The 15,074-nt window shown below is 41.6% G+C and overlaps 1 protein-coding gene and 1 long non-coding RNA gene across 3 annotated transcripts in view; one reads left to right on the top strand and one right to left on the bottom strand.

The window, feature by feature from the left end:
• Positions 1-15,074, top strand: part of CDH13 (cadherin 13) — a 1,028,096-nt gene that overhangs the window by 181,270 nt on the left and 831,752 nt on the right. The gene's annotated exons all lie outside the window — the stretch shown is intronic.
• Positions 1-15,074, bottom strand: part of LOC137752665 (uncharacterized) — a 54,483-nt gene that overhangs the window by 17,407 nt on the left and 22,002 nt on the right. Inside the window, exon 2 of the long non-coding RNA XR_011071255.1 lies at positions 1,809-1,969. This is a non-coding gene — a long non-coding RNA (uncharacterized lncRNA). The remainder of the gene's footprint in view (positions 1-1,808; positions 1,970-15,074) is intronic.

Raw genomic sequence — 15,074 nt, 5'->3', positions numbered from 1 at the left:
TCCACCCTTTTAATGGACCATGAGCGCTGATGCTGGCTGCAGTCATATAGTAGACTATCTTTATTCATGTGAAGAAGCCTGCCCCATTCCTTGCAGAGTCTTTCCCAGTAAGTCCCTGGGACCTGCCTCTACCGATGAGGGGTGAATCTTGTGACTTTTAGACCATGATCTCCTCATTAGATAAAGTCATCAATTACAGCAGAAACAATCATTATCGGCAAGCTGGCAACTGGCTGCTGTCAGGGAGAAATGGGCTCCCATGGAAGGTTGCAAACTGATGACTATTTAATCCTTGAACTCCGACAGCAACAGTATTAGTTGAAGGTCTGTAATGCATTCACAGTTCTCATTTGACATTTTCCTCACATCATTATTTGTCTGGTTTTACTTTCAAATTCCCCATAGGATCATTGACATGAAATTCTGAGGGGAAATTTGGAACATCAATGACTGTTTAAAGCAAATGAGTAAGTGTCCTTTTCAAGAGGAAATTACCTTTATGGTGTTGGCATAAGGCTATTTTTAAAATTTATACTAATGAGGAGGCAACGCCAGGTAGATGACTAAACTTCCTAGGCTTGGAGTTGGCCCATGTGAATTTGTCCTGGGGTGAGCTCTGTGTGGCCTTGCAAGGGGGTTCTCGGCGGAGGCCGGCCCCCTCCACATTGCTCCTTTCCATTGCTGATGGTTGAGAGCCTTGACGAGCCAGGCTGGCTCAGGGTTGGTGCTGGGCTTACAGCAGTGAGCACAGACAGTCACGGAGCTTGCTGTCTAGTAGGGAAGGAGGACCCTCACCAAACAATCCCACTCCTAGCTGTCTAAACTGCAAACATTACTAAGTGTCCTGAAAGAGGGAGAACAATATTCTGTGGCCTTGAGTAACAGAGGACTCTGAGTCTATTTGGGGGTTGGGGGTGGTCATGCTGGCCCTGTCCTGCATCCTGAATGAAGTGTAGGGTCTAGGGAGGCAAGGAGCCAGGTGGGAGGAAATCATTTCAGGAGAAGGGAAGAACCAGGGTTCCGGTGAGTGTGTTCCCTTCAGACCATCTGTGCCCCCTAATCCTGGGGTTGGTTCCCAGCTCCACTGATGTGAGAATCACGCTCCCCACTGACTTGGCTCCCACCCACAGAACGAAAGGGGTTTTCTTTGGTGATATGGATAGCTAATGTGTACTGAGTGCTTACTGTGTAACAGGCACTGGTCCAAGGGCTTTACGTGAATTAACTCATTTGAACTTCTAGGTACATTAGCCTCACCTGATTAGAAAAAGTGACATTGACAGTGTTCAAAAGAGAACGCAGGTTATTGATTACAGTGATAGTTGCAAATAAGCAAACAAATAAAATTTGAAGCATCCTGAATGTTTATCAAAAGGGCCCTGGTTGAATAAACAATGGAACTCCTGGACAGAGGAGTGCTATACAGCTCTGAAAAGGAATGAGGGGTATGGCTATAGACTATTTCATAATAACCTCCAGATATACTCTTTGGGGGAAAAAAGTGAGATGGAGAAAAGTGTGTAGTGTGCTACTGTGTATCTACAGAGGGAGGTGGAACCAGATTTATATACAAATTTACTTTTAGTTTTTAGAAAAGATAGACTAAACCATAATAATTTTTAGAAAAGGTTACTCTTCCAGTTATCTATTACTGCTTGACAAAATTGGTGGCTTTAAGTATCAGTACTTTTTTTATTCTCTCTCACAGTCTGGGGTTGTCTGGGCTCAGCTATGTGGGTCTCACTCAAGCCTGCAGTGAGCAGTTGAGGCTGGGATCATCTGGGTCATCTAGAAGCTTGTGTACTCACACATCCTGGTCAGGAGTAGGAGACTGCATCAGCTGGGGGGGCTGGAAGAGCTTGGGCTCCCCGGGGGGCATCTCTCTTTCTGTCTGTGGTCTCTCCAGCCTGGAGGCTTCTGGGTAGCTGGTCTTCTGACATGTTCACTCGGGGCCCCAAAGGTATCTTTCCTGAGAGTGAAACAGGTCAAGCTGTATTACCTTTTATGGTTAGTCTCAGAAGTCGCACAGTGTCACTTTTGCCACATTTCACTTTTTGAGACAGTTACCACCCAGGTTCAAATGAGGTGAGGAGAGAACAGACTTCACCTCTTAGAGAGGAAGTGGAAAGGTCTGGAAGAGCGTGTACAACTAAAAATATTGCTGTGGCAATATTCTGGAAAACATAATCTACACAGTTACCTAAAGTGAGAAGTATGGAACAAGGGAACAGGGAAAAAATAGACTTTTTAAAGTAAACCTTGTTTCATAAATTAGAAGATGAAGCTAGATAACAAGGCAATTATAAAATTCAAAAGTCAGAGAAAAAATTGAACCTGAATGTGTACTCAGGTAATGGCCATAACCCCTAGAGGGGAACTGTCCCCAGTGACTTTAAAACACAGTAATTTGACTGCATCCATTAGTGGGTACACTTTAAAGGGGATTTTAACAAAGCTGAAAAGGAAAATCTTAACTGTTTTCAGTAATACTATTGTTGGAAGTAGCTTGGTATTTTTATTGCTATTGTGTGTACTGAGAGATAAAACAAATGAGTAATTAGTCAGTTTTCAGAAAAATTAGAATTTTAAGGTGTGGGAGGAAGAAAATACAGATGTTAAGATCAATGAGGTTAATTAAATATATTAGAGCCCAGAACTGGAAGTAGCATTATCAATATAAATTCATTATGTATTTTATCTTAAAAATTCACGTATTCTGTCTGTATTAATAAGGCCTGGAGGGGCTTCTCTGGTGGCGCAGTGGTTGAGAATCTGCCTGCCAATGCAGGGGACAGCCCTGGTCTGGGAAGATCCCACATGCCGCGGAGCGACTGGGCCCGTGAGCCACAGTTACTGAGCCTGCGCATCTGGAGCCTGTGCTCCGCAACAGGAGAGGCCGCGATAGTGAGAGGTCCGCGCACCGCGATGAAGAGTGGCCTCCGCTTGCCACAACTAGAGAAAGCCCTCACACAGAAACGAAGACCTAACACAGCCATAAAATAAATCAAAAAAAAAAAAAAAAAAAAAAGGCCTGGAAATACTGACCAACCCAGTAGCAATGAGCTTCCTTAGCAAATAGATTATAATCTCTAATTACCACTTCCCAGCAAATGCAACCAAGCTTTCTTGGGAAATGGTGGATTTCCTGTCTGAGACAGGAAGTGTACCATATAAATCTGTAAAATCTTGTCATATCAAAAAGCAAGGAAGTTATATGATGCTATTAGGGTCATGTCATTTACAGACATCAACATCAATAGGCCAAAGGTGAGACAATTTGAGCAACAAAACAGGATTAGTAATTTTAGTGGATTAAAACTCATCAAATATGTTTAAATCCACAGGTACATAATGAAAGGGAAAACTCAAAATGACTTATTGGTCACCTTTCAAAGATGATGGAATCCACTCATTATTTCAGAAACTGGTAAATGAAGGGAAAGAAGCAAATACTTATCCTGATAAAGGGAGTTTCTCTTTATAGCTAATAAATGAAGAAATGATAGAATATCATACATTCTCAACCCTAACTTAATGAGTGGATCTAGGCAATATCCATCATTGGTTGCCGATGTCATAGAAAAGGATGACCAGCAGCCATTTTCATTTCCTGAAGAAAATCTACGCCACCACCTATGAAGTGGTCTAGTGGCAAAAATATTGAACCTGAATCTGATCAAGCCTCTAGGATATAACCACCTACTTATAGGAAATACAGTAGTCAGGTGAACATGTTCAGTGACACCACAGGAATGAAACCAGCCAAATCCGCACTGTGAAAACAAGCCAGATTATGAATGGGGGCTCTTACGAATTAAAAAACATGTAAGAGATGTATCAATTAATCATAATGTTTGGTTTCAATTTGAATCCTGTTAAAAAACAAGCTGTAAAATTATAAGGTAGTTAGAAAAATATGAACACAGACTGGATATTTAGTGACATTTAGAGATTCTTGTTATTTTTGTTCAGGTGCAGTAATATATTGTGCTTGTGTTAGAAAAAAAAGAGCTTCAATCTTTTACAGACACATTATAAATATTTACAGATGAATAGTATGATATCTGGAATTTTCTTTAAGACCACTGGGGAAGTGGAAGACTTCATTTGAACAAAGAGCAGCCATGAGTTTAATGCGGAGATGGAGTGATGGATACAGAGAAGTTCATTATATGATTTCCTCCACTTTGGTTGCTTCCTGGAAAATTTCAAAATGAAAACATAGCAAAATAAAATTGACAGGATAAAGGACTTTTATTTCAAAGGGCTTCTCATCTATGATTTTCATCAGTAAACATCAGATAATGGTCAGACAACATGGGTGGGTCTCCCCTTGGCCTGCTAGAGCAGTGAAGGGCACCCCACTCTTCAGCCACCATGTGTGACCCTATTTTCACAACCAGGATTCAGCAGGAAAATGTCAGGAGTCTACTTTGTGTTATGCCATTTTAAATGATGCCTGACTTTCTAGGGACAAAGCAACTCATATTTGTTCTTGATGCTTCAAAAGCAAAATGATAAAAAAAACTTCTCATTAGGTGAAAAGTGTTTTTGATCCAATTTTGAATTTGGTGAAGAGTGAGGACTAAAATCTCCTTGTCCAATTTCTCCTAGAGCTAAACAATTTTAACAGATATTTTCAAGATGCATTGTCTACTAAGGGAGAGGTGATTCTGAACTACTTTGCTATAAATAGCTACACAAGAGCCAAATGAAGACCTGAAAACAGAGAGTTGCGTTTGCATGAAGTCAGACTGTTTGAGAACTGCAATGCCTCCATGGGGCAGGAGGTTTAAATCGTCCGAGTCGAACTTCTGATTTTAATAATGAATCGGGATGAGGATATAGAATGGTCCTGTGGCTTTTATTTTCTAAATACAATCTCAAATTCAATCCCAAACTTGAAGCATTGATAAAAATTTTAAACATTGTAGTAATTTTAAGTTGTTCAATGCTGCACATGATCAGAACCTCAATCATTTTTAAAATAGGTGCTTCTATTATATGTATATATATAAAAAGTCCTCCGGAAAAGTTATAAATTACCTCTCTCGTCTCAGGAATAGAATCCCAATAACCTCCAGATTGAGGCACTTATGGGGGGAAAAATAAAAAGGTGAAGTGCCCCAGTGATTTTAAATTGCTTCATACAATGAAAAGTGCTTGTAAATTACTGAATGTGGCGATTTGTTCCATAAGCTTTTTTTGATTTGTGAGTAACTTAGTGGATTTGCTGGTCAAACACTTTGGCAGGTACTGTAGATAATTTAAGGATTGAGCATGTACACCTAAATGTGATTAAAATGTGGCATTAGCAGATATTGACCACAGGAAAGTGAGGTGAGTTTTCAAGTTTCAACAGCTGGAGATGTTGAGAAAGACTATAGTTGGCTCTCAGGGGACTTGGGAAAGGTACTAAGAATGCAAAATTGAGCTAATTACAGAAAGATGCCACATGGCTGGCTTTGGGATGATTCATCAAGCCCCTGGCATGTTCTGCTTACCCTCTGCCTGTTGATAAAGTCAAGGTTATTTTTGTCTGTGGACACATTTGGCTCGTATCATACCCAGGCAACACAGCCTCAGCCTTGCTCTGCTGGTGCTAATTTCTTTAAAAACATAGTAGTTTTTTAAGGAACCTCCATACTGTTCTCCATAGTGGCTGTATCAATTTACATTCCCACCAACAGTGCAAGAGTGTTCCCTTTTCTCCACACCCTCTCCAGCATTTATTGTTTCTAGATTTTTTGATGATGGCCATTCTGACCGGTGTGAGATGATATCTCATTGTAGTTTTGATTTGCATTTCTCTAATGATTAATGATGTTGAGCATTCTTTCGTGTGTTTGTTGGCAATCTGTATATCTTCTTTGGAGAAATGTCTATTTAGGTCTTCTGCCCATTTTTGGATTGGGTTGTTTGTTTTTTTGTTATTGAGCTGCATGAGCTGCTTGTAAATTTTGGAGATTAATCCTTTGTAATAGCCAGGACATGGAAGCAACCTAAGTGTCCATCATCAGATGAATGGATAAAGAAGATGTGGCACATATATACAATGGAATATTACTCAGCCATAAAAAGAAATGAAATTGAGTTATTTGTAGTGAGGTGGATGGAGTTAGAGTCTTTCATACAGAGTGAAGTAAGTCAGAAAGAGAAAAACAAATACAGTATGCTAACAAATATATATGGAATCTAAGGAAAAAAAAAAAAAAAGGTCATGAAGAACCTAGTGGCAAGACGGGAATAAAAAAGACACAGACCTATTAGAGAATGGACTTGAGGATACGGGGAGTGGGAAGGGTAAGATGTGACAAAGTGAGAGAGTGGCATGGACATATATACACTACCAAACGTAAAATAGATAGCTAGTGGGAAGCAACCGCATAGCACAGGGAGATTAGCTCTGTGCTTTGTGACCACCTAGAGGGGTGGGATAGGGAGGGTGGGAGGGAGGGAGATGCAAGAGGGAAGAGATATGGGAACATATGTATATGTATAACTGATTCACTTTGTTATAAAGCAGAAACTAACACACCATTGTAAAGCAATTATACTCCAATAAAGATGTTAAAAAAATAAATAAATAAATAAAAATAAAAATTAAAAATAAATAAAAAAATAATAATGTTAATTTAGTAAAATATGCTTGTTGGGCTTTTAGGAGGGGACAGAGAGAGTTTCAGTTAGTAACTGTCCAGGCAGATAGTGCTTTAATCATCTTATGAACTTCTTTCTGTTAGGATGTCTTCATCTTTGCTGTTTTGGATAAGAATTTATTGTTTAGCCACAAGAGGGCTTTGGTTACAAAGAGACAGCTACAGTCTCCAAGGATACAGAGGGGCCAGTCAAGGGTCTGCTAGCCAGTGAGTAAGGGAGATGGGCCCAGGGGTTTTGACCAATGAGCCCTAGAAGACAATTGGGAAGGAGCTGCAAGGTGTTTTCATGACATAGTGGTAAGTCCTGTGCTTTAAGTGAGGGTGATTAGAGAAGAAGGTCCTACCCTTCTTAGAAGGGTACTGCAGACTCAAGGTAATCAGGAGACAGAGCTAGGCTAGCTTCCTTCTGGGCAGTGTCTGAACTCTTGTCTCTGGCATCACAAAACAGTCCCCACTGTGGGGAAGCTGAGGCGAGACATGGTGTCTCTGGGGAGGATCAGGTCTAAAAAGTTTAAAAGATCCTCAACCTCGATGCCCTTTTCACTCCAAGAGAATAGGCCAGATATTGGTTGGGTTATTTGAACAGAAGAATAATGGTTAAGGGGGGAAATAATAGAATTTATGGTGTAGGGATGGTCACGTAGGGTATGAGTGTGGCATGGAGCCAGAGCATCCTGTTTGTTACGACCAGATTTGTCTCCCTGATGGAGATAGGATACTCTCCCTTGGGAGGTGAGAGAGGAGTGCAGTGATAAACCATCCCGGTTCATCCAAGACTGCTCCACCCCTAGCATTGAAGGTCCTGCATCCTGGCAACCTTTCAGTCCTGGGCAGAGACAGCTGGCCATCCTATCTTAAGAGGCTAAAGAGGACGCATTTCTAGATGGGTTTAGTCTGGTAGTTTAGCTCGGCTATATTTGATGAGAAAAGCTTCCACTAGGATAAGACTTTCAGTACCATCCCAGAACCATTTCTGGAGTTGCATCTAGGAAGAGGAAACTTGGCCGCTGACATCTGCTCCCTCCAGGGTAACTCCTTTTCGTATCTGATTCATGGACGAGGCTTTTAGATGAAGTTTCATGGATCAGAAGCTTCCACAGTGAACACAAAGTTGGAATTTTTAGGCTAGGGTGATGGGCTTTAGAAAAAGGCGGGGACGAGAGATTCATAGATGTGTAGCAACATACTGTCCGTAAGGAGGGATGGCGCGTGGAAAGCCGTTAGAAGGGGTGGGGAGAATCCAGTCAAGTCAGTCAGGGGCTTGTCAGAATACACGCACGTGTGCACTGGACAGAGCCTGAGCAAGCACTGCCAGTGAGGAACCAATCTTTTCTCTTGGCCTAATTTCTTTTTATTCCCTGCCCTAAAGTTCTTCTCTGTGCAAATGTAGAAGAAGGGTACCTATCGCTTTTAACACCACCTGACTAGGGTGATGGATATGGAATTATGCCCTTTGGGAGCCCTGCCTGCCTTGCCTCCCTGATAAACCACTTGTGCATTCTTGGACTCAGAACACCTCCCAGGCAGGAGGAGTGCTGAGGGGCCACAACTGGCCCCTCTGAGGAGGAGGGGCCAGAATTGCATTTGCCTTCATCCTACTTCTGTTTTCACTGTGATGTAAGAGGAAATAATTTGATTTGGGGCTGCAGGGGGTAAGGCAGGAAAATGCAGTAGAAAGCCGGAGAAAATCAGCAAGAAAATTACTAAAAGGGGGGAAAAATTCCACTGACTGCATATTTCCTACAACAGGAGTTAATGAAATTCTGTTCCTTCTTACATAGCTGTATTCGGTTTGTTTTACATTGTTTGGAATGGAAAAGGATTTGGCTTTGTGTTACAGAACTAATTGCTTACTAGATATTACACGGATATCAAAATACTTTATAAATATTAATTAATCTTCACCTAATTCCCTGGCAAGCACAAATAACCAGTGGCATATTTATTGAATGTGTGAGCAATAATCTAATTCTTAAAGACTTGTTTTCTCGGCAGAACCTCTGTCATCATCTCCATGTGTCAAAATCCTTCATCTCCTTTGAGGGTTGTTGCATCATATGCCACTTCCGTAACAATCATTAGGAAAATAATAATAAAGATGATGTTAAGAGTAACCAGCGTTATCACTTACTAAATATTCACTGTTTGCCAGGCTGTGGAGTAAGCATTTCATAGATATTACCTCATTTAATCCCCACAACAATCCTATAAGGAAAATGTTATCACATTTTTTTTTCCAAAAGAAAAAAAAATTGTTTGCATCAGGCACAGTGCCTGGCACAATAAATGTTCTAGAACAAGTGGAGAGTGACCCAGTGGAAGGGACGAAGAGGAGATAGTTTCATTTTCTTGTAAAAGGGTGAGGATTGGGAGCACTCACAAGATGAGAGAACACACCCCCTTCTTTCCTAACGCTCATTTTATATATATACATATACACATATATATATGTGTGTGTATATATATAAAAATATGTACTTACGTATTTCTTTGTGTTCTTACCTAGCCATGTCTTTCTAGCTTGACAGTCCCTGAGGGCAGGGACTACATCTGTTTCTCTTAGCACCATAACCTACTGCTTAGCATAATATCTGGCACATAAACATTTGTTAATTAATCTGTGAATCATTCCATGCATGGAGGAAGGCCAGTTAAAGTGACATTATGTGCATGTTATAACGGCCGTAGAAGTAATCCCAATCCTAAGCACAGTCTGGCTCTTTTCTAGAATGCACAGAATTTTTATGTGGCGAGAGGTGGGTGGGCATTGAAGGAAAAATATTAATATATTGCCCCATTATACTGCATATAAAAATGTACACGGTGTTATAATGGGCCTGGCATACAGAAGGTGCTTAACACATCTTCCTTGGAGGTGAAATTGAACCACACCTTGTGACGCAGTTCCCTGTTTGCTCTCCCTTATTGTCCAGAGCCTTGCTACTCAAAGTGTGGTCCATGCACCAGCAACATGAGCATCACCTGGGAGCTTGTCAGAAATGCAGAATCTCAGGCCCCGCCCCAGACCACTGAATCAGAATCTGCATTTTAACAAGATCCCAGGTCATCTGCATGCACAATGGTTGTGAGTTGCCTTAGTCTAGGGACTTCTTTGCAGTCAGTGATTGTGATTTGCAAATTGTCAGCATTTCAGAAATCTTGACTGAACTCATACATTTATTCTGAGCTAGGCTGACATCAAGTTTCTATGCTTTGAGCCAGAATTCTATGATCTCAGCTTGGTTGGTTATCTAAGATGCTTCTATTTGGCAATTATGTATGTCTTTGATTTTTTTTTTTAAGTGGCAGGGTAGGGAGGCCCTGGGAAATGAAGTAATTATTACTTAGTAACTGCAGTTTCCTTGGAAGACCCACATTTTTCAAAGGATGAGAAGCATCAGAAGGAAACAATGCAAACAGCAACACAAAGGTTTCCTGATGATGAAAGGTCTGCGGACCCCAGCTGTGGATCATGCCACGCCAAGGAAACCGGCCACAAAATAAATACAAGACAAAATAACAGTCACATCCAGGTCAGTTCACTTATGAAACAGAAGGGGAAACAGAAAACACATTCTCAGATTCAAATATTTCTGTTGATCCACATGCTTCCATGGGGCTGCTGTTGTGAAGGCAGCCTTCTTAATGACTAACTGAATTTCTCACCTTTTGTTCAAATGTCTTGGCCCCTTGGTTTTTAAATAACATCTGAGGGAAGAAAAGACTCAGGACTTTGCCGAATGACTTTTCACGATGCAACGGCACACAGGAACACCCGTGCTCCTACATTCCCTCTGTTAATGGTGAAATTATATCAAGGATGACCTTTTAAAGGAATAAAACCCATTATCACGTGGAACGTGGTAGCTATAAAAGATCAACACTTGGAAGCCAAAGCAAAATCCCACATATGATAAATTAATTAGAATAGAAGTTACACAAAACCTAGACCTTCTGTGTGACCCCTATCTTATAATTACTTCTTCTTTAAAAGTGGAATGGAATCTTTTACGTATGAAGACTGTTACTGTTGACCCTAAATGCACTGAGTCAAGGAGACATTTTTCGCGTATTAAAAATAAGATTTGATTGAGTATTTGCAAGTGGCCTAGTGAAATCTCATTAAACCACTGTTTATTTTAATTCCTTATAAATGGCAGAATATTAGCCATTAATTATGAATATGAAACCAGTTAGAAAATAAGTTTTGCAATGTCTGGAGCTTGCATTTCAACCCTAATTAATGCATCGTCTTTCTCATAGTTTTAAGTGTTTTAGGGCAAATAGGTACTCCCCACCTCCTCCTCTTCTTCCTTCTCATCCTCATCTTCCTCCTCCCTCTTTTTTTTTTTTTTTTTTGCTCTATCAACATGGTTACAAAAATTCAGATGAAAATCAGAAAATGCTCTCTACTAAATGTATCTACCTAAAGGCTGTGTGAAGACTACTGTCACTCTGCACAGTTATAATTAGATTTATAAATCATGTGCAAGGGCTTCCCTGGTGGCGCAGTGGTTGAGAATTCGCCTGCCAATGCAGGGGACATGGGTTCGAGCCCTGGTCCAGGAGGATCCCACATGCCCCGGAGCAACTGAGCCTGTGTGCCACAACTACTGAGCCTGCGTGCTGCAACTACTGAGGCCTGCGTGCTTGGAGCCCCGTGCTCCGCAACGAGAGAAGCCAGTACAGTGAGAGGCCCGTGGGCTACAACGAAGAGTAGCCCCTGCTCGCCGCAATTAGAGAAAGACCGTGCACTGCAACGAAGACCCAACACAGCCAAAAATTTAAAAATAAATAAATAAATGATGTGCAAGATTCACAGTGAAACATATGACTCTCATACTCTTTCAACTACTACCACCACAAAGAAAACAATAACAATTTGAAATCATTTTGATAACATTGCCATGTTACAATAAACTCATATATCTAGATCAGTCATCACTAAACAATAACTGTATATTCCAAAACAGAAATAGATGGAAAGAAAATGAATTTCTTGATCATTTGCTGGATACCAACCACTGAAATGGTGTACACATTTGATTGTACCAAGGAAGATGGGCAGATTTTTGATTCAAATGACAACTCCAATTATTTGACAGTAGATGCTAGGAAACTGTGTTGGAAAGAATTCTGATGCTGGATCCAGCCAACATCATAGAAATGTAGCAATGGATTAGCATTGTCTGTTACATGGGCAAGCTAGAAAGATATGACACATTTGCTACAAAATTCCCATCCTGGAATTATACCTTCTTACTCCAAAAATGAGTCGGTATGTTGTGGTAGCATTCACAGATAGCAGGCAGAGGGAGAACTGATGTGAGAGGCCAGTTGACACAGATCCATCTCCCAGGAGCCTGCTCTAGCAACCAAACATCTCCGACTTGCCAGGGATTTCTGATTTCAGATGTTAATAATGTGAATTATTAGGTAGCACTTCCTTACCGTGCACCAAGCACATTCATGTGCCCGTCCTTCACTGACCCTGCAGAATAGCTAAACGGCCCTTATCATGGCTGCACCAAACTTCAGCCCTGGAGAAGAAAATGCCTCAGTAGAAGCTGTGTAGTTAGTAAACGGTGGCATGAAGATTCATATCAGGGTGTATTTGACTTCAAAGTCTAACCTCAATCCAAGAATCCAACAGCCCCTTGCCTATACCATTCTTATCCTTTTGGGCTCACTGCCTTGTCAAAAAAAATTTTTTTTTTTTTTGGAAAACATGCTCCAAATGCATCCCTTTTGACCTTCTTTCTATTAACCACACAAGGGCCTTGTGTTGCTTTTGCAGTCATTGCAGATGGAAAATGATTCCCTTCTTTCCTTCTCTGTTCTTGTGTGTTCAGGGAAGAGCCTAATGCCAACCCAGACACTTAATGGGGTCTATCTTCCATCTGCTCCAGTCCCATAGTCTCAGGGGGATGCCTGAGCCACACCAAGGCTTGAAGGAAGTCCCAGCTCTAAGCATGCTGACAGTACAGAGGCTACTTAGGAGAGAAAATGGGGTATGACCATGTTGAGGGGCTTTTCACTGTTGATGCCGTTACAATGTGCAAAGATCGTACGTGGGAGTCTAGAGCAGATGAATAACAATGCTATTGGCACTTCGCATTTAACAAAACACCTTTCTGAAAAACGTATTACTTGCCTGGTGGGTGGGGAGTTGTCTCTGAACCCAATCAGGACTAGTCACTGGGCCGTGACTGTCTCATTTTTAATAAATAATAATTTTCTCAATTTAGTGCTAGCCAGCTCGTCTGCTTTCAAAAGATAGGATATGACTGCTTTGTATTTCCTGTATTAATAACCTGCAACATCAGAGGATTAACTCTTGATGCACTGAATGCAGTTTTTGCTACTGGACCCTTGGAGATCTTTCCTTTTATCCCCCACCTGGCAGGCTGCTCTTATCTTTCAAATGAATTTAAAGGTCAGTGCTTCATGCATGAAAAGCAGAGGCCTGCACTAGATGGCTGAGCTACATAATCCTTGGTCATTTGTGCTGAAAGAGAAGCAAGACAGAGATTTTAAAACCACTTGGAGGTCCCAATCACTTATGCATTCTTTTTGTTTATCTATTTCAAGAGGGACCGAGCATGGTGTCAGGGCTGTCTGACATGGCTACGCAACCATAAGAAAAACTCTCCCCAAAAAATGAGAAAAGGAGAAAATAAAAAGGGGGCTACATTGGTGAAGCATGGTGATTAAGAATGTGAACTTTGCAGCTCCACACGCCTTGGTGCAAGTCCCACCTTGCCTCTTTAGATCAACTTTGGATCTGAATTTCCATGCACCTGATATACGTCTGCTCACACAGTTGGCTCCACACAAGTGGACTGCTGGGTCCGTGGGGCTGTGTGCGTTGGATGTTTTGAGGCACATTATGCTCTAGAACAGAGGTCTGCAAACTGTGATCTGTAGGCCAGATCCGGCCTGCTACCTGTTTGTTTACAAGCACAAGCTAAGAATGGTTTTTACATTTTTAAACAGTTCCATTTCAAATGCTTAAGTACCTACATGGTATCCTCCATTTTGCCTCTTGGTCCACAAAGCCTAAGATATTTACTACCTGACCTTTAAGAAAAAGTTAGCAAACCTCCTGCTCTGGAGCAGTGCTGTGCAATAGAAATCTAATCCAAGACAGGTACATAATTTAAAATTTTCTGGTAGCCACATTAAAAGGAGTAAAAAGAAACAGGTGACATTCATTGTAATATATTTTCTTTAACCTGATATACCTAAGTAGTGCCATTTCAACACGTAAGCAGTATAAAAATTTACAGATGAAATATTTTACATCCTGTTTTTATACCAAAGTCTTTGAAATCTAGTGTGCATTCTTCCCTTACAAAGAATGCTTATAGGCACTTGTGGCTTCTGTATTGGGCCACTTTATGCTCCTTCCAACATTCACAGAGAAAGTGCAGTATAAATTTCCATCTCTTGGGGCTTCCCTGCTGGCGCAGTGGTTGGGGATCTGCCTGCCAATGCAGGGGACACAGGTTCGAGCCCTGGTCCAGGAAGATCCCACATGCCGCGGAGAAACTAAGGCCGTGCGCCACAACTACTGAGCCTGCGGTCTAGAGCCCGCGAGCCACAACTACTGAAGTCCACATGCCTAGAGCCCATGCTCCAAAAGAGAAGCCACCGCAATGAGAAGCCTGTGCACCGCAATGAAGAGTAGCCCCCCGCTTGCCGCAACTAGAGAAAGCTGGCACGCAGCAACGAAGACCCAATGCAGCCAAAAATAAATTAATTAATTAAATTAAAAAAATTTTTTCCATCTCTTCTCTCTTTTCAAAGTCACAAGTGCTTGGATTTAAAATCCACAGCTGCCACACCTTTGGATGCAGGGGCTGCCTTCTAAGCTGCAAATATGATCCTCACCGAGCCAGTTTCCTGGGGAAAGTCAATTCAGTTGCTGTAACCCTTGATGAAACAAAATGTTCCTCTTCCTGCCCTTATTCTTGCTCTATCATTCTTTAATCCATTTCCGGTTAGTTGACCCACAGGAATATAACCTAGGACATGGCCCTACGACCCTAGTTTGTGAGGAATTGCTCCGCCATGGCAGAGCTGACCAGCGGCCTCATGACTCCTGGTCTCCAGGGAGAAGTTTCCCCAGGCTCGAAGGTCTCAGCTCACACACAGGAGGAGGCCGGAACTGCCTCACTGTGATGATCAATTTGTACGCACACTTGCCTCCAGCAAACCAAGGACATTTAATTCTTGGCCAATGTTTCATCAGCTCTATGACAATAAGTGTTTGATCAGTCAATGACAATAAAATGAATATATGTCTTGGTCACACCGGGTTGTCTCCCCTGCAAACAATCTGGGAGATCACGCTCCAAGCCCCAGAGCCTCTGCATACAGCAGAGACCCATTGGCTCAGGCTCTGCTCGTCAG

Source organism: Eschrichtius robustus, chromosome 19 (assembly GCF_028021215.1).
Source record: "Eschrichtius robustus isolate mEscRob2 chromosome 19, mEscRob2.pri, whole genome shotgun sequence".
NCBI lineage: Eukaryota > Metazoa > Chordata > Mammalia > Artiodactyla > Eschrichtiidae > Eschrichtius > Eschrichtius robustus.
This window is presented reverse-complemented; position numbering and strand designations above follow the sequence as displayed.